This window comes from Bison bison, unplaced genomic scaffold, assembly GCF_000754665.1.
Source record: "Bison bison bison isolate TAMUID 2011002044 unplaced genomic scaffold, Bison_UMD1.0 scf7180017864331, whole genome shotgun sequence".
NCBI classification, from domain to species: domain Eukaryota; kingdom Metazoa; phylum Chordata; class Mammalia; order Artiodactyla; family Bovidae; genus Bison; species Bison bison.
The window spans coordinates 2,478,761-2,505,042 of NW_011494903.1; positions in this window are offsets into that span (position 1 = coordinate 2,478,761).

The window sequence follows — 26,282 nt, forward strand, 5'->3', positions numbered from 1 at the left end:
CACATCCATACATGACCACAGGAAAAACCATAGCCTTGACTAGACGAACCTTTGTTGGCAAAGTAATGTCTCTGCTTTTGAATATGCTATCTAGGTTAGTCATAACTTTCCTTCCAAGGAGTAAGCATCTTTTAATTTCATGGCTGCAGTCACCATCTGCAGTGATTTTGGAGCCCAGAAAAATAAAGTATGACACTGTTTCCACTGTTTCCCCATCTATTTCCCATCCATGTTGCCTCAAATGGCAGAATTTCATTCTTCTTCTTTTTTTTTTTTCTTTCATATTTTTTAATTTGGTAAAGGAGTTGTGGGATTTAAACCTTTTCCTAACCCCAAAGCCTTTTCCAGCTGCCATACTTATGGTGCTCTGGTAATTTTTGGCAAACCTGAGGAGTGGACAGCCAAGACACACTGCTGTGACTGGTCTTTTCCTTCTGCAAATGTGGGACTGAGGAAGGTGAATTCCTGCAATTGCTTCCGCTCACAAATCAGGTCAGCAAAATACCTGGAATGAGAACAAACTGTCCTTGCCTTCTCACCTTCTTCTTTTAGAAGGGAAGTCGACTTACGCATTTTCAGAGCTCAGTCTGACTGGGCATACCAGAAGCTGGTAAATCCCCCTGCTTCTCCCAGGTGGGAAATACACTGACAGTTCTTAGATGTTAATATTCTTTCTGAGAATTTGCTTTGGGCCCTGTGATTTTAGCCCCTAGCCGTTCATGTCTTGTTTTACTTTCTAGAGTTTTATCTTAGCACAGACACACCAATAAAACTCTTAAATAACAGAAAACTCAAGGAAATGGCAATACAGATTAAAGGTATTTCCCAGAATCTCACATGCCAGTGGGAAGGAGGCTCCAAGTCCCTTAGTTACGGTATCTAGAAAAAGAATATCCCATGGAAATAATTTCAGCTTCCATACTTATAAGACCCATTTACTGTGACTTCTTTAGCAGTTGTGCTGGAACACTGTGAGGCAATGCATTTTGATTAGTAGCAAAGTTCTGTGAATAGCTTATTAGAATTTTTTCTGCAGATTTTGACATGTCTTTTGTAGGTATATAGACTTACTACATGAATATCTTCAAACATTGGTATGCTGACCCTGACACCTAAATAATGCAGGCTTGCATGATAATTTCCATCTAACCGAATCTCTTAAACCTGGTGATCATATAGCACCGTTTCCCTGGTCAGGGGACTGAAAACAGAGCAACATCTTTTAATTCTCCTCATCTCTCTTTCTCCTTAGGTAACCAAATACTGTGCTTTGTTGCTTTTCCCCTTCAGCGTTTCTCTAATGCTGCATTTCCCAAATTGAGTGCATGGAATGCTAGCATGTTTACAGGCTTTCCAGAGGATCAGACCAGTTTGGAAAATGATGCATTAAGAAAAGTTAACATGTTTCTTTAATGGAAAGGCTCTCTGGACTTTAATATATTTGTGTGCATTTCAAATGTCAAAAGTGTAATGCAAAATATGGCATTTCTAAAGTTTATTTGATAAATAATCCCTCTGGCTCACCAATTATATAAATATTAATGATAACATTGATACTAATGAATATTCAAAGATATTCATTAGTAAATACTAGTGTTCTAGTTTGGGAAATACTGCTTAAATCTACTGTCTTCATTTCCTTGACTCTCTTCATTTCCTTCATTTTTCTATGCAGATCCAACCATCTCACTCAAGAGTCTTGTAATGTAGGGGTCCCCAACCCCCAGAACCAGACTGCATAGCAGGTGGTAAACAACAGGCAAGTGAGCAAATAAACTTTCTATTTATTTTTAAGATTCATCTCAAACATTTGTAACACAAATCCTATCTGAGCCTAACCTGTCCCAATGTGATTTGCCTTCTCTCCCTTTAAGCATACAAGGTGTTATTAATTTTGAGTATTTGATCTTACTAGATACACATTACAAAAGAAGCTCAAAATCAAACATTAGAAAATATAAATCACCCATAATCCTACCAGCTCAGAACGACTGTAGTTAAAACTTGCCATATATCTTTGTAGTAATATATATCAATGTCTTTGTCTATGCCTATCTCTATCTATTTATATCCATATCTATACACAAATACAACAAACTCCCCTCCCCTCACCTCATCTGCAAGCAAACAGAGATTGTACTTTGCTGTTTTGTCAGTTGATGAATATTTTCTATGGAAAAAACAAAATCCTGAAGGAAGATTGGAGTATTGTGCTGTTTAACAAATGCATTTAAGATTTGATAAATATAAATGACTGCAAATGGTTTAAAATGCACTAGAGAGAGTAGCTTTGTAATAATATGTATAGGAAAGACTTAAAAGCTTTAGTTCATAGGAAGCATATATTCAAAAGTATAAAAGTTTTAAGTAACTATCAGAAAGTCAATGGGAAATATCAGTTCAATTCAGTTGCTCAGTCACGTCTGACTCTTTGCGACCCCATGGACTGCAACACACCACGCCTCCCTGTCCATCACACCAGGCCTCCCTGTCCATCACCAACTCCTGGAGCTTGCTCAGACTCATTTCCATCGAGTTGGTGATGCCATTCAACCATCTCATCCTCTGTCATCCCCTCTCCTCCTGCCTTCAGTCTTTCCCAGCATCAAGGTCTTTTCCAATGAATCAGTTCTTCACGTCATGTGGCCAAAGTAGTGGAGTGTCAGCTTCAGCATCAATCCTTCCAATGGATATTCAGGACTGATTTCCTTTAGGATTGACTGGTTTGATCTCCTTGCAGTCCAAGGGACTCTAGTATCTAATAAAAGAGAAGTCTCTGTATCACTTGAATCTGCTTTGTCAAAATATACACACAATGAAGTGTTTAATTCAGCACATGTGCATGCTAAGTCACTTCAGTCATGTCTGACTCTTTGTGACCTCATGTACTGTAGCCCGCTAGGCTTCTCTGTCCATGGGATTCTCCAAGCAAGAATACTGGAGTCAGTATTCCATGTAATACATGGAATACATGCCCTCCTCCAGGGCATCTTCAGGACCCACAGATTGAACCTGTGTCTTCTACAGCTCCTGCATTGCAGGCAGATTCTTACTGCTGAGCCACCAGGGAAACTGTGTTTAATGCTGGACCCCAGCAATTCAAGAGACAGGAACCAAGTCAAAATGCATTCATAGGGTAGTGTTCAGATTGGTGAAGGAAAAAACATAGGCGAAAGAGCCATTCAGGGCAAAGAACACTCCAGGGACATTTCTAATTTCTGAAGGATTGTATTGTAAAAGAGACAGTAGGCTAGCTCTGAGTGTTCTCAAGAAATAGAAATTGAACAAAATATGTGAAAAAGGCAGGATCTCAGCTTTCTGGTCTAATACACAGAATGTACCATTAAAATGTAACCACGTGATTTGCAATACAATGACTCTCATATTTCACATTATACTGAATACCAAAACCAAATGACACATTTCTTCTAACATCTTGAAGATACAATACAGTAGTCCCTCCTTATCCTTGGTTTTGTTTTCTGTGGTTTCAGTTACCCAGTCAACTGTGGTCCAAAAATATTAAATGGAAAATTCCAAAAATAAACAATTCATAAGTTTTAAATTGCACACCATCCTGAGTAGCATGATGAAATCTTGTGCAGTCCTGCTGCATCCTGCCTGGCTGTGAATCATCCCTTTGTCCAGCCTGTTCTCACTGTATAGGCTACCAGTCTGAGGGTGTAGAAAAAAGCACTGCATATGTATACATAGAATTTGGTACTCTCTATGGTTTCAGACATCCATTGGGGGTCTTGGAATGTATACCTGTGCTTAACAGCGTTGTGTTGTCTCTTCAGTCATGTATGACTGTTTGTGACCCCACGGACTGTAGCCTGCCAGACTCTTCTGTCCATGGAATTCTCCAGACAATCATACTGAAGTGATTTGCCATTTCCTCCTCCAGGGGATGGATCTTCCTGACTCAGGAACTGAACCCATATCTCTTATGTTTCCTGCTATTTCAAAATGTTATTTTCTATTTTAATGATTTTTAAATTAATAGCTGATGTAGGATACTGGATGCTTGGGGCTGGTGTACTGGGACGACCCAGAGGGATGGTATGGGGAGGGAGGAGGGAGGAGGGTTCGGAATGGAGAACACATGTATACCTGTGGCGGATACATTCTGATATATGGCAAAACCAATACAATATTGTAGAAAAAGAAGAAAATAAATAAAAAAAGAAGAAAATAATAAATAAATTAATAGCTGAAACTTCAGTTTTTCAAAATAATTGTGCCAAGTACATACACTTTTACATGCCAAAAGAGAACATTCCTGTTGCTCCATGTCATTGCCAAAATTTGACATTGATAGTCCTTTGTTTTTAGCCATTTAGGAAGGTTTTTATTGAAAGTGGTTATTATTTGCATTTTTTGAGCATCTTTTCATGTATTTATTACACATTTGGATTTCTGTTTTTTGAAGGGCCCATTGAAATGTCTTCCCCATTTTTCTTAAGGACCATGTTTTTCATATTGAAATATTTATATATTCTGGATACAAGATGCTTGTCAGTTATTGAATTAAAACATCACTTCTCACTCTGTAGTTTGCATTTTTAGTCTCTTTATGCTGTCTTTCCAGGAAGAGAAGTTCTAAAATTTAGTAAAATTATATTATTCTCTTTTAAAAACTGTGTCTTATTTCAGAAATATTTGTCTATCCCAAAGTTGTAAAGATATTTTCTTATAATAATGGTTTGAAACTTTATTCACATGTACAGATTTTCCTATTTATTCCACATAAAGCTAATTTTTGTGATTTGAGTAAGGGGTCAAAATAAAAATAAGAATTTTGACCTCTTCCATCAAAGTAAGTGAGTATCCAAACCAGTCAATCCTAAAGGAAATCAACCTTGAATATTCATTGGAAAGACTGATGCTGAAGCTGAAGTTCCAATACTTTGACCACCTGATATTAAGAGCTGATTCATTGGAAAAGACCCTGATGCTGGAAAAAAATTGAAGGCAGGAGAAGAAGGGGATGTCAGAGGATGAGATGGTTGGATGGTATCACTGACTCAATGGACATGAGTTTGAGCAAACTCTGAGAGATGGTGAAGGACAGGGAAGCCTAGTGTACAAACCTCCATGGGGTTGCAAATAGTCAGACATGACTTAGTGAATGAACAACAATAGATATCAAATTTACCCAGCAGTTATTAAAAAGATGGTCATTCCCCCAGTACTCTACGTAACATCTTTAATATAAATCAAGTATCAACAAATATGTAACTGCTGTGTTTAGATATTGTGTTCTGTTCCTCACCTAGTTTTGGCCAAGAGTACATAGTCTTACTAACTGTGGCTTTATGGTTAGATTGACATCTGGTAGAGCAAACCACCTACCCTATTCTTCAAGAATAACTTGGTTATTTTTGGTTACTGTATTTCCATATATGTTTTAGGATCTGCTTGTCATGTTTTACAGACAAAAAACTGTTGGGAATTTTATTAACATGACAGTAAACCTGGAAATTCAATTAAAATGATTGATGAGTTTTGTATAATTCTATCCATAAAATAATGGATCTCTCTGTTTATTTGATATCTCTCATTATTTTATAGTTTTCTGATTAGAGATCTAGGCAAGAAGGATTTAAAGCAAACTTTCCTCTGATTATTGACTTGGTCTATTCTTATAAACATAATAACTAGACTTCCAGACAAACAGAGTAATGGCAATTGCTAGAGAAGGAGTCCTTACTTATGGAATGATTAGAGCAGGATGTCTCTGATTTAATGTTACTTGTAAACAAACTTACAGTTTATGGATTTATAAGACATGGCTCCTTGGAGAATGTCAATGAAACTATAAAACTCCCCAGGTTATAAAATGAGATGTTTCATGACTTGGTGAAACCTCATATAAAATGTCCCCACTGGGTTGCCATTTCCTTCTCCAGTGCATGAAAGTGAAAAGTGAAAGTGAAGTCGCTCAGTCGTGTCTGACTCTAGCGACCCCATGGACTGCAGCCTACCAGGCTCCTCCGTCCATGGGATTTTCCAGGCAAGAGTACTGGAGTGGGGTGCCATTGCCTTCTCTGACAGATTTAATGTAATCCCTATCAAAATCCCAATGGCATTTTTCACAGAAATAGAACAAGCCATTTCCTTCTCCAGGGGATCTTTCTGACCCAGGGATCAAACCCATGTTTTCCACATTGCAGGCAGATGCTTTACCTTCTGAGCCACCAGTGGTAACCATAATAATAACACATTTCTGGAACTTTACTGGTCTTTGACCTCTTGCAATGCTGTTCTTTTCTGGATGAAGTTTTACTGCCATGAAAAAGATTTTTAAAATAATCAATTTACTTTTTACATCAATATCCAAATTGTGAATTAAAGAAGGAAAATCATTGTACATTACAAGAAAAAACATTTATAAAGTTTCACATCCACTCATGATTTTTCAAAAAAAATCATGAACTATGAGCAAACAAGAAACAGATAATCTTATTAATCTGGCACAGAGGACTACAAAAGAACCTACAGCTAACATCATAATTAATGATGAAATACTTAAATGCTTTTCTTCTTAAATTGAGTTCATAATAATGTTCTGGAGTCCATAATTAACATACAAGATCAAAAATATAAATTAATAAAAGGCACAAATAAGGGAAAGTAAGAAATAAAATGATCAAAATCCTAAGATAGCATGGTAGAATATATAGAATATTTAGAAACAAACTAAAACTTAAAATTTGCATTAAAATTGCATAAATTATGATGTACCAAGTAATATATTTAACAACATATTTGTAATAACTTTTGGCTTAATACTAAGTATACACTGTCAAATCAAACTCATATATACCATAACTTCTGTTCTTTAGTAAGCTTTGCTAATAATAGCAAGGGCTTCCCTGGTGGCTCAAGTCAGTAAAGAATCTGACTGCAATGCAGGAGACCTAGGTTCGATCCCTGGGATGGGAAGATCCCCTGAAGCAGGGTATGGCAACCCACTCCAGTATTCTTGCCTGGAGAGTCCCCACAAGGCTCCAGTCCATGGAGTCTCAAAGAATAGGACACGACTGAGTGATGAAGCACACACAATAATATCAAAGGGCTTCCCAGGTGGTGCTAATGGTAAAGAATCCACCTGCCAATGTAGGAGATGCAAGAGACCCAGGTTTGATTCCTGGGTCGGGAGCCTACTGGCAATCAAGAGGCACCAGCAAAGCTGGAAAAGGCCTGAAGTATTCTATGTGGCCCCCCAAGTCCTTCCTTCCCGCATCAAACAGGATTTTTAGGTCCTAAATAATAGATGAAATTTCTAATGAGATTTGTAGGTCACTTCATACAGTGGGGCGGAGAGGGCAATGGCACCCCACTCCAGTACTCTTGCCTGGAAAATCCCATGGACGGAGGAGCCTGGTGGGCTGCAGTCCATGGGGTCGCTAAGAGTTGGACACGACTGAGTGACTTCACTTTCACTTTATAACTGTCTTAGTAACACAAATTTTACAAATTTTGAAGGGAAACTGGGAAAGAAATAGAGGTAGCAGAACAGAATGTTCTTGCATTCTACTGCTTCTGTCTCCACTCTCAGCAGCCTCTGGTTGACTATAAAGAACAACATTTCTTGTTTTTAGTCTGAAACTTCTAAGGTATAAGTAACCCTTTAGTCATGGTAACAACCTCAGTTAGTCTCTCACAAGATGAGGTGAGCAAGTTTTAAAATAAATACTGTACCAAAGGGTCAAAGATTTCCACAGAGGGAGTAAATAATTATGAGAGTGGGTGTGTTTGGGAACTACTGAATTCTGTACTATATGACTTTTTACTGCTTGCATTAAGGGCGTGGCAGCTCCAGGACTGAGGTTACTGAGGTTATTAACTGCTCACAATTGTGGATGTGGAAATGAAAGCTCAGAAAGGTTAAGGGACTAGTAACAGTTGCACATATGATCAGTGTGGTGGGGTCATCACTGCAGCTCATGACTGTGATCCACTGCATATTGTGCCAGAGTGCAACCCCAAGTAGGAAGCCCTGAAATCCACAAGACGGGGGATTTCCTATGAGAGGTCTTCATTTAGACAAGCATAATGAAAGTGGATATTCTATTAGAACTCTAGGAGAAGAGCAGACATTTTTAAAGGCCTGACAATTCCCATTGCCTTTAGAAAGGCATCAGCCAAGCTGCAACTAGCAGTGTGAGATGCTTTGTTTGTTTCCTGGGATGTCTGGATAATTACATGAGCAGTCCTGACAAGTTCCCTCAGTTTACCCTTGAATAAGAGATGAGAGTTCCCTCATTTTGATTCCTTCTGTGGTTGGGGAATGAAGACTCTCCCAGAGATACTGAGATTCTCAAGTCACCAGTAAACTGTTTGACTCTCCCACCTGCGGCCTTTTGTGTTAGGAAAAAAATATTCTTAGGCAACTTGTGAGGTTGGTCCTCTGTTCTTTGTGTTTGTCCCTGGCCATTCCTTGTGGTTGTGACTGTCAGATGAGTCAGCAGGGACCCTGCAGGGAAAGCTGGAGAGCCTCCATGCCGTCACTGCTGTGTCACCTGAGGTCCTGGGTTCTCTGTGCCTCCTCTCTGAGAACCTCTTCTACGAGTCAAGATTCTGGGTCTCAGGGGGAGAAACGCTGCAGCCAGAGTGCAGAGAAATGGATACTTTCCTCTTTATGGGCTGAATTATGTCTCCTCCATATCTTACGTTGGAGTTCTAGCCCCGAGTACCTCAGTTTGTGACTGTATTTGAAGATAGGGCCTCTAAAGAGATGACCAAGTTAAAAGGAGGCAGTTAGTGTGGAGCTTCATCCAATCGGACCACTACCCTTAAAAGAAGAGGGCATTTGGACATGGGGAGGTGCCAGGTTGGGGGCACACTCACAGGAAAAAGGCCATGTGAGGACAAAGTAAGAAGACAAGTCGAAGAGAGAGGCCTCAGAAAAATCTAAACCTGCTAACACCTTAACTTGGACTTCCATCCTCCAGAATTGTGAAAGTGTTAATTACTCAGTTGTGTCAGACTCTTTTCCACCCCACAGACTGTAGCCTGCCAGGCTCCTCTGACCATGGGATTCTTCAGGTAAGAATACTGGAGTGAGTTGCCATTCCCTTCTCTAGAAGATCTTCCCAACCCAGGGATCGAATCCCAGTCTTCTGCATTGCAAACAGATTCTTTACTCTCTGAGCCACCAGAGAAGCCCACCAGAATTGTGAGGAAATAAATTTCTGTTGTTTAAACCACCTGGACTGTGTTATTTTGTTATGGCAGCTCTAGTGAACAAATACACCCTCTGATCTTCATTCTCTATGTATTTTACTCTATTACTTCATACATTTCTCTCTCCCTTCACCACTCCCTTTCCTCCTAACTTCCTCCTTCCATCCCTTCCTTCCAGCTGTGTCTGTAAAGCACCTACTTTGTGCAGGCCCTGTCCTAGGAGTTAGAGGGGTGTCTGTTCATTCTTGATGCCTGCCACATTGCTAGAGTTTACATTGCCATCGCATCCATTATGTGCTATGGCCAGACCCACTCTGGGAAATAATGATGTTGGCTGTAGCTTCTTCCTTTTGTGAAATTTCTGGTCCGGTTATCTGTGGGAGAGATGACGTTGGGTTCTTTTATTGCTTCTTTCCTATCGCGGAGGGCAGAATCCACTCCAAGTGTATTAATGGAAGAGGTACTTACAGTGAAAATCCCAGTGCCACAAACCTTCTCTTTCCCACTGTCGGGGTTTTACTCCTGCCTTCTTTCTCAAATGGGTAACTGGAAAAAGCCAGCCCCACATCTATCCAGGTTCGAAGAAACCAACTGTAAGCCACTTATTTATTTTTTATTTTACTGAAATATAAATAAATTGATGTACAATTTTGTGTTAATTTTTGCTGCACAGCAAAGTGATTCAATTATACATGTAGATATTCTTTCTCATGTTCTTTTCCATTATGGTTTATCACAGGATATTGAATATAGTTCCCAGTGCTAAACAGTAGGACCTTGTTGTTTATCTACCCTACATATAATAGTTTGCCTCTAAGCCACCTATTTCTAAGAGACCTGGGGAAAGTTGAGAGGTGAAGAGAAAATGACCATCACCCTATTGTTGCTGCTCAATGGACAATTTCCAGTGCCTGCTCACAGCTTCCAAGTCATCCAGTTTTCTGGGCACCTGAAAAATATCCCCTTCCTTTAATCATCACCAGCAACCCGGGCCACTCTCCCAGTCTTAGGGCCCTTCAGTCATGACCTCCTGCAGCTCTCTTGGAATCCCAGCACAGTAGAGGAGCCACCAAGCTCTCAGTTGGTTCTGGGCTGATGGATTTCACACTTTACAAAGGCTATTATGAAATACTATCTAAATACTTGCTTAACCTGTTTCTTTCCATTAGAAGTTTACATTAGCATCAGGGGTTCTTAGCATGAATTTTATAAGTTAACTTCAGGAATGCGTAGCCCTCAGAATCATGTGCAACAGTGCTTAGGAAGGCTCATTTTTTTTCCCCCAGGAGAAGATTCATATTATGAAATAAGTTCAGAAGTTACCACAACACTATGAATTGTTGATTTTTATTGCATAGATTTGACTTAAGAGGATAACTCTGTACCTGTTTCTGTTCTTCTGCTCAAGTCATATGTGATCCAGAGTCTACTTCACAAAGCTGACTTTGATAGAAACACATGTGGAGCTGCCACACTTGAGTTTCGTGTTTGGGTATGGCCACATATGTTTAAAATCATTAACAGAACAAAGGCTATAAATATTTCTTTTGGTGTGTGTTATTTTTAAATGGTTCCCATGGATTGCCAAATGGTCCCTTGACGAATTTTAGTTTTATATATAAAAAAAGACAGTGTTTTGTTACCAGTGTCTTTGATATGACTCCAGGCCTGTTACACTAAGATGAAGCATTTGAGAGATTCATTCTGGGTGAGGCTGACTCATTTTTTGTAAGAATTTTTAGGGTATTTTCCAATTTTCAAGTTTCTGTTTTTTTTTTTTCTTTTCTATCATTCTCTGCTTATATAGCAACTGACTGAGTAGATTTTTTAGGAATTTTTTTAAAAAGATATGTATTTGTTAATTTCTTGTTTTTTCATGTGTATCAACTACAGAATTCAAATTATTTTAAAACCAAAACAAACACTGATTGCACAGCCCTATAAATTATTTTGTTTTACCGTAATGGTTCTGAGCACTTTCAGCTTGTTTAAATAAAACTAGCAATAGTCATTTGGGTGTAGCAAGTGGCATTGAGAAAATTCCAGATGGTAGTTAGGACTTTGGGTAGCATTCATCAAAAAGGATTCTTCAAATTTTGTTGAGAGAGCTTCAAATGGAACATAAGATTATTTAACCAGACTTTGGATCAGAACTACTGGCATCATTTATGGATCTATGATACTTTTTTTTGTTTGTTTGTTTGATTCCAAGGGTAAATGATTACATTAATATGGCTATGGCTATGATAAATAATCTGATAAATGTAAAAGAGATCAGAATATAATTCAATTTCAGTCATCTCTCAAATTCAGAAGTACGTTTTGGTCTTCTTATATAAAATAGGAAGAAATTGAGATGGGTAAGGCAAGTAGAGTAGGGAATAGTCTGATTTGTATTCTTCATTTTATAGTAAGTCGTTTTTCTTTCCTAGTCTATAAGTATCCATTAGTTGAGGCACTGAGCAATCTCTTAAGGGAAGGAACACAAAGGGAATTGTTAAAGGGATGACCCTTCTTGCCCTCATCTAGAATTAATCTTCCCAGAGAGTGTGTTAAAATAAGCAGCCCCAGAGAGTATGCTTAAATAATCAACCACTCTCTGTTGAGTTCTGTAAAAAGAGAAATAATATTATCTGAATGGAGCCTCTTTTTATAACTGTGAATTATGGCTGGGAAGTGGATGAGAAAGAGAGGTGGGGAGAAGGACTGTGGAGGAAACCTGCTGCTAGGCTCCTCCTAGCATGAACAGCAGAGCTGCAGGTTAGAGGCTGTCACCCAGCCCTTCAGCTCAGCCAACCGACCCTTCCGTGAGAATATCATTAGGCCTTCCTGTTTCTTTACTTAAATAGCAGAATCCAGGTATGCTTACATCATGTCCGGTTTTCTCTACTACTTGCCTAACCCTCATCTCTTATCTGTTTCTAGGATCTTCTTTTCCAGCCCTTAATTCTGACTCCAAATTCTTACCAGTTTCTCCTCCCTGCTGCATTCATCACTTACCGGGAAAGTCTTGTAAAAACTTTGGGGGGACATTTGGGATTTGGGCAGCAAGACTGCCAACAGAGTGAGATTGTGTCAGTGTTCTCCCTGCTACGTGATGACAGATGCAAGCCACCCCACGAAGTGTGTGACATTAACACAAACAAACAAAGGCCAGAGAACAAGAGCTTCCATACAGATGGGCTGGCTCTATGAACACAGTCTGAGCTGGGCCAAGTTAGCTGGCCTTTAGATTGACTTGATTTGTGTTCAGGAAGCCTTCTATCTTAACAGAAGAAAACACAAAGAGATTCTGTTTTCATCTTGTGTTTATACGGATTTTATTTTTTAATGTCGAAATAAGACTCGTTGAAAGTTCCCATGGAAAGACTCTCTTGCTTTAATGCGTATTTGATGTTTAGTACTGTGAAAAAACCAAGAAGGCATCAATTTTAGATATTTGAATACTTATCAAAGGTGGCCCATGTAAGGTGAGGATAAACAGTTGCCGACTTGGCACAATTTAGGAGAATTGGCAAAATTATTTATGTTCATCAGAAGTCACTGAATGTAATAACTTGGGCCTTGGGGTTTTGGATTCTAAGGAGAGTGTAGAGGCTGATATATGGGGCAGCTCCAGCCAAGCTCACGTTATAGTTTTTTTTTTTTTTTTAAGTTGTCTGTTGCTGGAAGAAAATGGCTCTTTCTCTGAAGGGTATGTGTAAGGTAGGGCTTAGATGATTCATTTCAAAAGTATAACGATCAGTTTCCACATGGTTTATCTTACTTTCTGGAAGGGTTACATTTTTGTAGAAGAAAGTAGATGAGGATCTAAAGGTGTGTGCTACAAACCCAATCGAGGAAGGAAGCAAAGATGCTTACTCTAGGTTTCACAGATTTAAAGTTTGAATCCACATCAAAGGGGCTGAAAGGAGAAAATTAATCAAGATAAGATAAGCATGTTGTGTAGCCACGATGCCAGCAGCACCAGAAAATGAGGAACGATTCTAAGTGATATCTTGGCAGGGGAAGAAATGGCTTCAGTGGGAGTCAAACAGAAGAGACTGGATCTGCTGTTAGATAGCCTGGAAGTGAAGCTTGGCTCTCTCCCTCCTAACTAAGAGTTTGGGCAGGTTGCTTTAACCTCTGTGAGTCTGTTTCATTCTCTGTGAAACTGGGGTCACCATCTCCCTTTTAGAGATGGGGAATGAAGCAAAACAACATGTGACAAGGAGACATCACTCATTCTCAGTAAAGACTTTGTTTCTGATCCTTAGCAGTAAGACTGTGTCCTTAGGTGGACACATCACATTTGAGAAATAATGAAAAATTCTTCTGAAATATTCTAGGTTAGCAAGACACTAACTTCCAAGATTGGCTTTGTAAATTCCAATGTGTTCTCCTTGCCTCTTGCCACTGGAAGAGGTGAGCCAGCAACAGTTTTTGCCAGTGTCCAGTGTTCAGGCACAGAGAGTTCCTGGTAAGGGCCCAGGGCCTCAAAGTGTCCAGAAAGATCTGGAAGTCATTTCGCCATCTTGCCAGGATCTCTTGGGCATCCCAGGATCCTATTCTCTCTCCTGTTCTGTGCATTCATCAAGTCCAGTACATAGGAAATTCTGTTTTGTGATTTCATCTGAGGTGGCAGAGTTCTGAAGAACTGTATTTTAGGCCATGCACTGTTCAGTATGGGTGAGTCACATGTGACGATGCAATGACAATACATGACATTCCATTCATGTCTATAGTGACTTCCTGTGCACTGCAAGGTTTTTAGAACCAGAATATTTAAGTGGCACTTTCTAAAGTTCCTTGTATCTTAGACATGAATTGGACTGTAGCTTCCTGTACTCCTTAATCAATTTACCTGTGGTGCAGATGGTAAAGAATCTGCTTGCAATGCACGAGACCTCAGTTTGATCCCTGAGTCGGGGATATTCTTGCCTGGAGGATCCCACGGACAGACCATGGGGTTGGTCTGTCAGTTGTACATGACTGAGTGACTAACACACACTCACACAAATAATGTATGCCAGGTGTTACTGATTCATTGCAAATAGGATATATGATTTGCACAATGAGATTTTGCTGCCTGGATCACATGGTTTTAAAACGTGGAGTAAGTTTTCTAAGAGTAGAGGATTTAGCAAGTATGAGGGGGTGGAGTTTTCATTTTTAGGTATCCCTTCTCCAAGGATGAGGGAAGTGGTTGGTACTGACATGTTTTATTGCTAATGGACATTGCATTTCCAGAACACTTCTTCCTTAGGCTAAAGCACTGCATCTGATTAGTTGTACTTGGCCTTCTCAACTTGTAATTTCCCTTTGACCAAATCATTACTGACCTCAAGAGGAGGAGTTAAACTGAGTTCCTCCATTTCATGTGGAACAAAGACCAGTGAAGAGGAGATCCCTTTTCTATTAACTTAAATTTCAGTCTCTCTTGGCACCAAATTCTCATCTACACTTCAAGACATCCCTGACCTTCTGGGATAAGGGCAGGGAAGCTTCTGTCTTCTCCCTTTACTTCTTTCTCACTTCTTTTTTCTTTGCTTCTATGGTTTGGGGAGCCCAGGCTTCCCAGGTGGCGCTAATGGTAAAGAATTCATCTGCCGGTGCAGGAGACATAAGAGATGTGGGTTCAATCCCTGAGTTGGGAAGAACCCTTGGGGAAGGAAATGGCAACCCACTCCAATATTCTTGTCTGGATAATCCCATGGACAGAGGAGCTGGTGGGCTACAGTCCATAGGGTTGCAAAGAGTCCAATGTGACCAAAGTGACTTAGCATGCATGGTGGACTGAAATAGTATCCCCCACAAAAGATATGTTCACGTCCTAATCCCTAGAACTTTTGTATATGACCTTGTTTGGGCAAAGGGTCTTGGCAGATGTAATTAAACTCAGCATCTTAAGAGGAGGAGCTTATATTGGATTATTCCAGTGAACCTGAAGCACAATCACAAGTATCCTCAGAAGAGACTAGGCCATGAAAAGACACTCAGAGAAAGAAGGAGGCAGTGTGGCCACAGGGCAGAGACTGGGGCGATGCAGCCGTAAGACAGTGATTGCTAAGAGCCACCAGAAGCTCTGAGAAGGAAGGAAGAGTTTTTCTAAGAGCCTTTGGAGGGAGTGTGGCCTTGCTGACTCCTTGATTTCTGTCTTTTGGCTTCCAGAACTGGACAAGAATAAATATCTGTTGTTTTAAGCCACCCACTTTGAGGTAATTTGTTACACCAGCCACAGGACACTGCTGCATAAGGCTTCCTTTTGAGTTTCCTTTTTGACCCCTTTCAATTCCTCTGGTGGACAGAATGCCTGATGAACTATGGACAGAGGTTCATGACACTGTACAAGAGACAGGGATCAAGACCATCCCCAAGAAAAAGAAATGCAAAAAGGCAAAATGGCTGTTTGAGGAAGACTTACAAATAGCTGAGAAAAGAAGAGAATCGAAAAGCAAAGGAGAAAAGGAAAGATATACTCATTTGAATGCAGAGTTCCAAAGAATAGCAAGGAGAGATAAGAAAGCCTGACTCAGGGATCAATGCAAAGAAATAGAAGAAAATAATAGAATAGGAAAGACGAGAGATCTCTTCAAGAAAATTAGAGATACCAAGGGAACATTTCATGCAAAGATGGGCTCAATAAAGGACAGAAATGGTATTGACCTAACAGAAGCAGAAGATATTAAGAAGAGGTGGCAAGAATACACAGAAGAACTGTACAAAAAAGATCTTCACCACCAAGATAGTCATGATGGTGTGATCACTCACCTAGAACCAGACATCCTGGAATGTGAAGTCAAGTGGGCCTTAGGAAGTATCACTATGAACAAAGCTAGTGGAGGTGATGGAATCCCAGTTGACCTATTTTAAATCCTGAAAGATGATGCTGTGAAGTGCTATACTCACTATGCCAGCAAATTTGGAAAACTCAGCAGTGGCCACAGGACTGGAAAAGGTCAGTTTTCATTCCAATCACAAAGAAAGGCAATGCCAAAGAATGCTCAAACTACCGCACAATTGCACTCATCTCACACGCTAGTAAAGTAATGCTCAAAATTCTCCAAGCCAGGCTTCAGCAATACGTGAACCATGAACTTCCTGATGTTCAAGCTGGTTTTAGAAAAGGCAGAGGAACCAGAGATCAAATTGCCGACATTGGCTGGATCATCGAAAAAGCAAGAGAATTCCAGTAAAACATCTATTTCTGCTTTATTGACTATGCCAAAACCTTTGACTGTGTGGATCACAGTAAACTGTGGAAAATTCTTCAAGAGATGGGAATACCAGACCACCTGACCTGCCTCTTGAGAAACCTATATGCAGGTCAGGAAGCAACAGTTAGAACTGGACATGGAACAACAGACTGGTTCCAAATAGGAAAAGGAGTACGTCAAGGCTGTATATTGTCACCCTGCTTATTTAACTTACATGCAGAGTACCTCATGAGAAACGCTGGGCTGGAAGAAGCACAAGCTGGAATCAAGATTGCCGGGAGAAATATCAATCACCTCAGATATGCAGATGACACCACCCTTATGGCAGAAAGTGAAGAGGAACTCAAAAGCCTCTTAATGAAAGTGAAAGTGGAGAGTGTAAAAGTTGGTTTAAAATTCAACATTCAGAAAACAAAGATCATGGCATCTGGTCCCATCACTTCATGGGAAATAGATGGGGAAACAGTGGAAACAATGTCAGACTTTAGTTTTCTGGACTCCAAAATCACTGCAGATGGTGACTGCAGCCATGAAATTAAAAGGCACGTACTCCTTGGAAGAAAAGTTATGACCAACCTAGACAGCACATTGAAAAGCAGAGTCATTACTTTGTCAACAAAGGTCTGTGTAGACCAGTCAAGGTTATGGTTTTTCCAATGGTCATGTATGGATGTGAGAATTGGACTATAAAGAGGGCTGAGCACAGAAAAATTGATGCTTTTGAACTGTGATGTTGGAGAAGACTCTTGAGAGTCCCTTGGTCTGCAAGGAGATCCAACCAGTCCATCCTAAGGGAAATCACTCCTGGGTGTTCACTGGAAGGACTGATGTTAAAGCTGAAACTCCAGTATTTTGGCCACCTGATGCAAAGAGCTGACTCATTTGAAAAGACCCTGATGCTGGGAAAGATTGAGGGCAGGAGGAGAAGGGGATGACAGAGGATGAGATGCTTGGATGGCATCATTGAGTCAATGGACATGAGTTTGGATAAACTCCAGTAGTTGATGATGGACAGGGAGGCCTGGCATGCTGTGGTTCATGGGATCACAAAAGTCAGACAGGACTGAGCAACTGAACTGAATTGAACTGAATTCCTCTATCCTTAAGTGCACTTGTCCATTATGCCTTCCATCAAATTATCTCAGCCTCTCTCTGTGTGTCTCTCCCTCTCATTGTCACATTACTGTCAAGACAAATCATATACTGATAAATACTGCATCAGGTTCTGATGTATTGTTGTTCAATTGCTCATTTGGTCTGACTCTGCAATCCCATGGACTGCAGTACGCCAGGCTTCCCTGTCCTTCACCATCTCCTGGAGCTTACTCAAACCCATGTCCATTGAGTCAGTGATGTTAACTAACCATCTTATCCTCTGTCATCCCCTTCTCCTCCTGCCCTCAGGCTTTCACAGCCTCAGGGTCTTTTTTAATGAGTCTGCTCTTTGCATCAGGTAGCCAAAGTATTGGAGTTTCAGCTTCAGCATCAGTCCTTTCAATGAATATTCAGGGTTGATTTCCTTTAGGATTGACTTGGTTTGATCTTCTTGCAGTCCAGAGACTCTCAAGAGTCTTCTCCAATACCAGACTTCTGCAAAGTTGATTTGACTGTTAAACCAAATTAACTATGTTTTAAAGTTTGATGGAGGGTTCAGGATGGGGAACACATGTATATCTGTGGCGGATTCATTTCAATATTTGGCAAAACCAATACAATATTGTAAAGTTTAAAAATAAAATAAAATTAAAAAAATAATAATCACACATTTAAAAAAAAAAGAAAAGAACTGGGAAAAAAAAATAAAGTTTGATGGACATACCAATCAATTGGTAATTCTGTTAAAAATTTGTATCCCTGAGCTCTACCTGCTTTTATTGGTCTGGAATGGGACCTTGGAACCTACTTCTTAAACAAGACCCTGAGAGAATCTTGGATAGATGGCCATCGAGCCATGCTTTGGAGAACACTGAAGGAAGGCAGGACTCCCTTAGTCCGCAATCACAAACTGATGTAGAGTGGTATGGAGCTGTCAGTCCAGAAGCCCATCACAGTCCAGTAAGTTCTGCCATTGCAGGAGACATAGGAGACACGGGCTCGATCCCTGGGTCAGCAAGATCCCCTGGAGGAGGGCAGGGTGATTCACTCTAATATTCTTACCTGGAGAATCACATGGACAGATTAGCCTGGCAGGCTACAGTCCATAGGGTTACAAAGAGTCAGACGAGACTGAGATGACTTAGCACACATTAGAATACTGAAGCCCAGGCCTCTGTGAAGGTGTAGGTAACATCAAAAGGATTTCAATTTACATTTAACAATGCACAGTGGGCAACTGGTGGCTCAGATGGTAAAGAATTTGCTTGCAATGCAGGAGACCTGAGTTTGATCCCTGGGTTGGGAAGATCCCCTGGAGGAGGGCATGGCAACCCACTGCAGTATTCTTGCCTGGAGAATCCCATGGACAGAGGAGCCTGGCGGGCTACAGTCCATGGGTTGGAAAAGAGCCAAACACGACTGAGTGACTGAGCACAGCACAGCACAGTAGGCAATGCAGGGACGCTTGAGTGTTTCCTTAGCACTGAATTCAAAGCCGAGAGGGAATAGCATGTCGTTTTCCAGTAGATCCCTCTTTGCCAGTGGTTGGGAGAGAGACCTGAACAGAGCTGCTTGGACCAGTTTTTGGTTCTGCCTCCAGACTGTGCCTGGAGAAGGAAATGGCAACCCACTCCAGTGTTCTTGCCTGGAGAATCCCATGGACGGAGAAGCCTGGTAGGCTGCAGTCCACGGGGTCGCACAGAGTCGGACACGACTGAAGCGACTTGGCAGCAGCAGCAGCCAGACTGTGCCACTCTGGGGAGAGATGACTTTGTCAATTTTGCCGCACAATGGGGCACTCCTCCCCATCTATTTTGTTTGAGAACTCTGAAGAAAAGATTGGCTGTGGAATTCTGAATGGGCTCTGGCTAGATGCAAACCCTCAGCACATCTGAGACGAAGCAGAGGCTGAAGAAGGTCATCAGTTTGTGCATCGTCTGCCGCTTATGGCCGTGATGCAGTGGGTAGCTTTTTTTTTTTTTTTTTTAGTTTCTTTCTTGATCATCTTCTTTGATAAGTGGAATACAAATTCTCTCATGAATTGGAAACGGTGATTAGGTAAGCATCCTATAAGGACCCCATTACATCTTGTCTTTGTGCTCTCTGGATGCCTGTAGCTCATCTTTCCTTTATGTCCTCCCTGCCTGCTCATAGCACTCCTCAGCCCTCCTGTTTGATTCCTGGATGATACAGTCTTGACCGGCCCTTCCATTGTTCTGTACACATGGCCGAAGCTGTGCCCTTAGCTCAGGGTTTATGGCTTTCACAGCAACAGCCTAATTACACAGCAGCTTCTTTATTAATTGATTTAGAACCCTGGTCTCTTAAAAGTTGAACCTTTAAGAGTGATGTTTTCTACCTACTATGGAGCAGTGGTTCTTCACATCTTAGCTGAAGAGTTTGTTATAACAGAGATCATAGGGCCCTTTTCCCCAAGGTTTCTGCTCCTGATTCTATTAGGATTTTCATTTTTAATAAGTTTCCAGCTGCTACTGCTGACCCAGAGAACACCCTTGGAGAACCACTGCTTTAGAGAATGTGGCCTTTTTTTTTTTTTAGTTTTATATTGTATGATAAAAAGTATACATTTTTTATTTTTTGAGAGATTAAAGGATGTCTTTGCAACCCAAGTACCATACTTGACACTTGGTTAGTAAGCCAAGCAAATGTGAAAACCACTTCTGTAAATGTTATGATGCTTTAAAAAGAGTCAACCACAATGGAGTGCTCAGCTGTGAAACTTGGTAGGCGAGCTTATGTGTGACAGTTAGCTTTCAAACTCATGCTTTCTGACTTACAAATTTCCCAACAGGCATTCTTTTAATCCCTTATTATTTGTCCTGATCATGCTTCTCTTAGTTTCATCCTCAGAGAGATGTCTTCAGTAGCTCATACTGAAAAAGTCTCATGGCTTTGGGAAAAAATTAAAGATAGCTTCCGTCCTGCCCACTCCCTGTCGTAAAGTACATTAGTATGAGGTTGTAATGGATGCGGTGAACCATTGTTTTAGTTTCATGGCCCTTGAGGCTTTTCAGGTTAACATTACATGCTATTTCCTAGTATCTTAAGAGATTGCAAAACTTTGACATTTGAAAGCCCTCTCTCTTTGAAAGAGAAAAACATATTTTAAGCTGGGAAAATATACCTTCATTTAGATAGGTGGAGTAGAATTGCATGAATTTATAAGTTCTGGTGAATCTATTACAGGGGCTTCACACAGGTCTCATAAGTTCGGGACTAATACTTTGAAGTCCTCGTTCCTTACTTAACTTGACAGGACAAGCCTAATCTGCTGGACAAGCATGTATGCTCGACTTTAACTGTGTCTGCATAATAGATCAGATGGTGTGAGATTTCGTCTTTTTCCTGAACTTCTCTTGACCCTACTGCCGTTGCCACTTATTGTTCAATGTCTAACTTTACTTTCTTTGCATATGGGAGGCTTGCCGGACCAGCTACTGCACACACTAACTTCATAAAGATATGTTTGTGAATTTTCAGTTGTTCTTCTTCCCCTGTTGTTTGACTAAGACAATCAGATCATGAAAATAAAACAAATTAAAGACAATAAGCAGAACAGATGGCAGAGAAAGACTAATGTAGTTATTAACAAATAGAAAAGATGCAAGATTGTTTAAAAAAGACAATTTTATGGAATAAGTTGTGAAAACAGCCACTCAAGAAATTGCCACCTGTGTACTGTGTACGAATGACTGCTATAGGACAAATCGCCTGGCATTCTAAGTTCAGAAGAAATGTACCAGAGAAATGTTTTAAACAACTGGAGTCTCTTCTCCTTGCCCTCTCTCAGATCCTTTATACCCCAGGGTAATGCTAACACAAATTTCAGAATGGTAGTGTAGGGTTCTTGTTTTCTTTCCCTTTATAAAAAATAATTTGTAATTAGGGAGATTTCTTTGTTTAGTACAATCTGTCCAGCCAATAACTTACTTGTGCCAAAAGTAGCCTGACATTCCTTGGGCCTTGTAATAGGGAGTAGTAATTAGAACTGGATGAATCCTATTTAACATAGTGGTCTGATGTCAGGCCCACACCCTTGCTCTTCAAATTGAGAGAACAATTAAACTGGTACAAAAATAGCTTCTCTTAAAAGATTTGTTCCCTGGGCTTGACATTTTGGTGTTTTGGTTCTTTTGATGTTTAGCATCAAATATGGAAGAGTAAGTAACAATGGGAATCTTTCTGAGAACACCATATGAGCATGGTGATTAATAAAATTATTGTGCTCAGTCTCTCAGTCATGTCCAACTCTTTGCAGCCCCATGGACTGTAGCCTACTCCTCTGTCTGTGGAATTTTTCAGGCAAGAATACTGGAGTGGGTTACCATTTCCTACTCCAGGGGATCTTCTTGACCCAGGGATTAAGCCCATGTCTCTTGGATCTCTTGCATTAGCAGGCAGATTCTTTACCACTTCACTACCTGGGAAGGCCTAATTTATGAAATAGAAGCTGCCAAATGTCCAGGAGTAGTCTCCAAGTTAGTCTCTTGGACTACATTCCAACATTATGACCGTAGTCTGTTAACTAGTGGTCTGAACTGGGGAAAGTTCATTTCATCAAATGTGAAGGCCATCTTTACATTTAGCAGTGGTTAGACAGTTGGCTAACAGAAAGATTTAAACTCTGTATGCATTTGTATATGTATCTGTACGCATCAGATCAGATCAGATCAGATCAGTCGCTCAGTCGTGTCCAACTCTTTGCGACCCCATGAATCGCAGCACGCCAGGCCTCCCTGGCCATCACCAACTCCCAGAGTTCACTCAGACTCACGTCCATCGAGTCCGTGATGCCATCCAGCCATCTCATCCATGTAACTTAAAAATAACAGTTACAAATGACAGTGTATTTGAGAAAGTCTTCAGAGTAAAACACCTGTAGAATTAAAAAAGTACATAAAAATAAAATGCCAGAGCTAAAAGTGCCTTAGAAGTCTCTTTCTCTCCACCTCAACCTGGCATGATAAATAGAAAAAAGTCATGTCAAGGAAGGGGAAATGGTTTGTTTAAGATCCAGTAGCTTTCCTGCCACTTCCTGGTTAGATCCCCAGTGAAATTTCAATGACTTTCACTCTGCCAGCCCTTTAGCTGGTGGGAACCTGCTGTATAGTGTGGGGAGCTCAGCTTGGTGCTCTGTGGTGACCTAAAGGATTGGGGTGGGGATGTGTGGGAGGGAGCTTCAGGAGAGAGGGGATATATGTGTACATATGGCCAATTCACTTTGTCATACAGGAGAAGCTAACACAACACTGTAAAGCAACTATACCCTAATTAAATAAAGTGAGGAAGTAAAGAGGGCTGAGAGTCAGACTGGAGAGTACAAATGAAGACCATTAGCTGCTGCAGAAAGAGCTTCGTTTATCAGGAGGAACTCACGAGGTAGTGGCAAGACCACCCTACCCATCTGGACTACAGAGACAGTCCGTGCTCTGTCCAGGGGGGCAGTGCTCTTTTATCTCATCCTCAATAGTTTCTTGGTCTCATTTATCAAAGTATCTGATGCTTTTTTTCCCCTCCTGAGTCAGAAATGTCCACTCCCATTTAAAGTGTGTGTTTTTTTTTTTTTGGAGGGGAGGGAGTTTGACCACGGCTCAGAGGGTAAGGAATCCACCTGCAATTCAGGAGACACGGGAGACACAGGTTGGATCCCTTAGTGGGGAAGATCCCTGGAGAAGGAAATGGCAACCCACTCCAGTATTCTTGCCTGGGAAATCCCATAGATAGAGATGCCTGGCAGGTTACAACTTAGTCCATGGGGTCGCAAAGAGTCGGACACAACTGAGCACAAGGCACATTGCACATCTGAGACTAGATAATAAAATACTTTCATAAGGGTCAAAATGTAAAGTTAAACCTATCTTATAATGCAGAGGGGAATTCTCTCTGCTTTTCCAAGAGTGAGATGGAGGGAGGAGTCATGGAAACTAATACATGTACAAAAAAATTGTAAAAGACATCAGAGAACTGTCTGAATCTACGGTTTCTTGCAGTATTTTTCTCAGGCTTTGAGACCTTTGAGAAATTTTTTTTTTCCCTCATCATATGTAAGAAAATAAGGATAGTCTTCTAGGACAGAGAACAATATGTATTTTCTACAACATTAGATTAAGCAGGCTGACAGGGGATCAAAGCATTTCTTACTAGGACATAGATTGATGATAAAGTTCTCTAGCGATATTTGGGATTCTTGAGAGAAGTAGTTGTTTCTGGCTCCAAAAAATCTAACTGAATTTCCATCTGAATTTGAACTAAGGTCGTGATAACCCAGTATCATCCTGGAAAGAACGAAGTTACTTCTTCAAGCAGCTTTTGTTTGAAAAGCTTTGAATAAATTAAGAATACTAGATAATATATTAGTATAGAATAGTAAATAGTAATTATAGTAATATAATATAATAGTAAATAGTTATTTTAGTTATCCTAAAAAATTTAGAGGACATGAAATTTTCTGAAAGAGGAAATTTAGGAAATGAATGGAATTAAGTGTCTTCATTTATAAAGAACTATAATAGTGTTCAGTGGTAGAATGATAATAACTGTGCAGATGAAACAAATTTGGAAAATTTTAGTATGCTGGCAAATGATTAATTAAATTAATCTTGATAAAGGAAATGGGCAAAACTGCAGTAAATAAGAATAAATTATTGTTCTGGGATTACAGTCCACTGACTACAAGCATCTGGGAATATCTTCCAGTAAGAGTTCACAAAAAGTCTGCATGCAAAGCAATTGAAGTTATAATAGAAACTCTCATTTAGTTGGCACTTGCTGTGGACCGAGTTCCGGGTTAGGGTTTTACAAGTGGTACCTAATGTGATCCTTATGACAATCCAGTGAATCAGATGTTTTTACTCATGTCTTACAGATACAGGAAGTGGAGGTTTAAAAAGGTTAAGTAACATGTCTGAGATTTTAGAGCAAAAAGTGAACTAGCATTTTAAACTATATCTAACTCCACATCTTTTACTTTAATCACTGGATTGCTTTTTCTGCATCCATTGCTTCCTTTAATTGTCACTTAGTAAAGTTCAATCTAAACATCTATCAGGAATCTCTGCGGATCTTGGAAATAAAATCAATTCTCCTTTTTTAATTTGAGTTTTTTAGTTTTAGTTTATTCAGTTCAGTCTGATGGTTATTTATCAAAACATTGTAATTCCAAAAATTAGACTGAGATTTTGAATCAGTTTAAATTAGATGAAATTTTACATATTGTATGTGAAAATATGCATAGCTTACCATTTAAAAAAATGTTATCTGTCTAAATTTTAGCATTTTATAGTATAAGCATATTTGTTTGATGTTACTCTTTTTAAAAACATGTCTGCTTTTCAGCTAGATTTAGTGTTTGCTAGCATAAGCGTATTTATATTAGATTAGCATTCCATTGGATTCAAAATATTTGCTTTTTGCTTCAGTGGATGCCTGTTAGTCACATAAAAATCTGTTTTTGACATTTGCTATTTAACAAGTCCATTATTTGGCACCTAGTATCTTAAAAGTGACCGCTTCAAGAACTGACTATGACTTGAGTAGTTCTTCTGAACAGATGAGGTTATTATATGCCCTGTAACTGGCTCAAAGCTTGTATTTTATTTACAAGGTGACAGTTGACACATTTGATTAATATCAGTCTGAAGAGAAAATTGCTGGCACCTGAAAAATGTAAGCCAAAAATCAAAGAGAGACACTGCTTTTTATATGTCCCATGAGGATACAGCTTAAGCAAAAGGGTTCTCATTTGGCTCTGGTGATGTAGTTCATGGTTCACTTCTAAAACCGAGACAGTCCTACCCAACTGTCCATTCTTTTTTTTTTTTTAATTTTTATTTATTTATTTTTTAAAATTTTATTTTATTTTTAAACTTTACAAAATTGTATTAGTTTTGCCAAATAACTGGAGGAATCAACCTACCTGACTTCAGGCTCTACTACAAAGCCACAGTTATCAAGACAGTATGGTACTGGCACAAAGACAGAAATATTGATCAATGGAATAAAATAGAAAGCCCAGAGATAAATCCACGCACATATGGACACCTTATCTTCGACAAAGGAGGCAAGAATATACAATGGATTAAAGACAATCTCTTTAACAAGTGGTGCTGGGAAATCTGGTCAACCACTTGTAAAAGAATGAAACTGGACCACTTTCTAACACCATACACAAAAATAAACTCAAAATGGATTAAAGATCTAAACGTAAGACCAGAAACTATAAAACTCCTAGAGGAGAACATAGGCAAAACACTCTCCGACATACATCACAGCAGGATCCTCTACGACCCACCTCCCAGAATATTGGAAATAAAAGCAAAAATAAACAAATGGGACCTAATTAACCTTAAAAGCTTCTGCACATCAAAGGAAACTATTAGCAAGGTGAAAAGACAGCCTTCAGAATGGGAGAAAATAATAGCAAATGAAGCAACTGACAAACAACTAATCTCAAAAATATACAAGCAACTCCTACAGCTCAACTCCAGAAAAATAAACGACCCAATCAAAAAATGGGCCAAAGAACTAAATAGACATTTCTCCAAAAAAGACATACAGATGGCTAACAAACACATGAAAAGATGCTCAACATCACTCATTATCAGAGAAATGCAAATCAAAACCACTATGAGGTACCATTTCACACCAGTCAGAATGGCTGGGATCCAAAAGTCTACAAGCAATAAATGCTGGAGAGGGTGTGGAGAAAAGGGAACCCTCTTACACTGTTGGTGGGAATGCAAACTAGTACAGCCACTATGGAGAACAGTGTGGAGATTC